This window comes from Mercenaria mercenaria, chromosome 18 (genome assembly GCF_021730395.1).
Source record: "Mercenaria mercenaria strain notata chromosome 18, MADL_Memer_1, whole genome shotgun sequence".
In the NCBI taxonomy this organism is placed as follows: domain Eukaryota; kingdom Metazoa; phylum Mollusca; class Bivalvia; order Venerida; family Veneridae; genus Mercenaria; species Mercenaria mercenaria.
In genome coordinates this window covers 57593194-57596205 of record NC_069378.1, presented here as the reverse complement: position 1 = coordinate 57596205, position 3012 = coordinate 57593194, and the positions used below count along the sequence as shown (strand labels likewise).

The window sequence follows — 3012 nt, the reverse complement described above, 5'->3', positions numbered from 1 at the left end:
TGTTTTTTCCTCTTATTTGCGTAACGGGGGAATAACCATGTCAGTGATACTATATATACTGTAACAGGGGTACTTTCCATACCTTTTTATGCTTTGCTTTAACCGTATGCTTTTATTTTACAGCCGTTTTCAGTTGTTATTATTTTACCACTGTTTGTCGGGAAATAGCTTTAAGCTAATGTTTTTTTGTAATGTAATATCCGATGTTAAATAAAGTTTCTTGTATCTTAATGTATCTTAAGTTTCTAACGCCTGTCTTTGTATCAATTATCACTCAGATTACCGATATTTTCGTCTGAACAAACAGCGTTTTCTTTTGAATTTACAATCATTTCCGACATTTTCTCACTTTTCGCAACCTACCATCTGGTTGCTATGATTACCAGAATTCTTCAAGTAATGGAATTATTTGAGCATTTTATGGTAGAGGACCAACTTTCACCAGATGGTTTCAGAAGGGATTTAAAGTGAACATGTTGACGAAGGACATAGGGCGGCGGGCGTTTGATCAACCACCTATAATGCTAACAGCCTACACTGATCAAAGTTCAGGTGAGCTAATAGGAGTACAACACAATGACATGTATTAATTCTATTTGAAGAAAATAGTGTCGCCCAGAAGTTTGTTAATTTGATATAGATTTTAGTTTTGTGTGCTCTGTTGGCAAATAAAACACAGTTTTTAGTTCAAATGCGTAATAATCTAATTCCCGATTGATTAATTACGACGCATCTGAACGAAAAAAAAAACTTGTTTTTGCCAACAAAGCACGCAAAACTAAAATCTATATCCATTCTAACACGTTCTACTTACACCAGGAGGGGATCCTTTTTAATGCGGAATAGCCAAAAGTAGGTCATGATTTTGCGAAACCTGTTTTATCGACAAGACAATACACGGTAAAATTCTTCTTTATTTATATAAAAGAAATATTAAAAGTGTTGGAATTTTAAGTAAAATGTACGCAAATACAGAAGGAGGAAAATGTAATGTTAAATTGTCATTCAGAACTTTTTTTACAGATCTCGAACTCTATACATTAATTTAATCTTAATTTTATCGTAGTCTTTTTCATGAATTAACATTAATTTAATAATATATTTAGACATTAAACACATTGTCTTGGCCTTATATAACGTCACTTTCAATTTGTAACTATATATAGGTACTAGTTATTTCTCTTTATTTTCACGCAAAGCATGTATAAATACCATCATCGAAATATAAAAGAGTACAGTTATGTCATGGGCGCGTCTTTAAAATGATAACTTTCAGAACATTTTGGCTCACTGATTTAACATTCTTCTTTCCTTGAAAATTCGAATGCCACCTCTGCAACCGGACAGCTTATCAATTTTCTCCCAAATTTTATAATGAAGTTTTTAACGTGACACTTAATTGCATCTAAGCCAAAGCTTAAATAATGTTGCAAAAATGACTTACAAAACAACAAAGCAAACACTTTAACAAACAATACAAAAAGCCTATAAACTACGTATTTTTTTATTTGTAAAAACAAAACAGTGACATAAAATTCAGGCATATATGTACCAATTTCAATGAATCACTACAGACAGTCTGTTAACAAGTTGTCCACAAAAACAAACTTTATCCAATTATGTAGCACGACCATTGCATCATCATAAGCTTTGAACTAGTACTGAAAAGTTGTCCAGGGATGAGAGTCCAACTTTTGATCTTGAAAGTACATTTTTGTACTTTATGACTAATTCAGCGTCTCAGCTTGTTTCTCATACTAATGATTCAGAATTATTTATCTTATTCATTTATTTTGTTGGGTTTAACGTTTCAGGTTATATGGCGACTTTCCAGCTTTGATGGTGGAGGAAAACCCCAGGTGCCTCTCCGAGCATGATTTTATCACGAGCGGACACCTAGGTAGAACATTCAGTCTTCCGTAAGCCGGATGGATGGCTTCCCCGAGTGCGGCTCGAACACATTTCGATGTGTGGCAAGTGATTTGAAGTCAGCGATTTTAACCATTCTGTCACGAACCTAATTCAAAATGTGTCAACAAAACCGAAACTGTACGAATACGTTTAAAATAGACATGGATACAATGAAATACTGCATATAAATTATTTTTTATTTACAAAAGAATGCTTTTAGGTAGTACATTATTGTAATACTAATTTCTGGTAACACTGGACATAGGTTCTTCTTGTTTACATATTATTATAGATATTTACCACTTTGTGTTACATGATATTAAAGCAATTAACAACTGCGTAGGTCCACTTCGTACAGGAAATAACTTTGTATTGTTTGACTGTTGTTATCTTTAATTGTCATATCCGGGTGATTTAATCAGGGTCGGAGCAAGGGTTTAAACTTTCAAAAAGGTTTACAACAATATCAACAACCTAAAACTTAATTTATATTGAACAGTTTCGAAATAAATGTAGGTAAACAGGTTTTCACAATAATCGGGAAAAGCAGAACTGTTGCAATGCGCTAGAAAGATTTATCTGGTTAAAAGGTCGTCCAAGAATCTGATTTTAAATTAGGTGGAATCACTCAAAAGGTCACAGCGCTCTATCTGGAACGATTGATCGCCATAATTATGAAATACATGTACATGTACGTACATTTTATTGAACTTTACTCATACAGGTGACTTTAAACGATTTCAACGGCAACAACCATCAGAAAAATATCTGAGAAACAGAGAATAGAACTGTATATCGTGGCTTGAAAATAACATCTGAGCACGAAATACTTGGAGGTGTTTAAAGCTTTCTTCGGACTCAACACACATTTTAAAATTAACATCTCCATGCATTTACAATGAGATTCATACTTCAAAACGCCCCGTCACAATAAAATGTAGTATTCTACAATTTCAAAAGCCGGTACACACCTCGACTTCAGGTCTGAAATTCGAGGGAAGTGTAAACTGTCACACCAATATAATTACCCCGCCTATAAAGTAACTGACCATTCAAGTCTTGAGGCTGGCAGTAAGTAAAACCGCTTTAGGCCTTCTCATG

General features: G+C 33.8%; 1 long non-coding RNA gene across 1 annotated transcript; it reads left to right on the top strand.

Annotated features, from left to right (window-relative positions):
• The first annotated feature begins 643 nt into the window (after positions 1–643).
• LOC123539387 (uncharacterized) lies at positions 644–2288 on the top strand. The gene is made up of 2 exons (XR_006683966.2): positions 644–900; positions 1815–2288. It is a non-coding gene; the product is annotated as an uncharacterized LOC123539387 (long non-coding RNA).
• Positions 2289–3012: the final 724 nt, after the last annotated feature.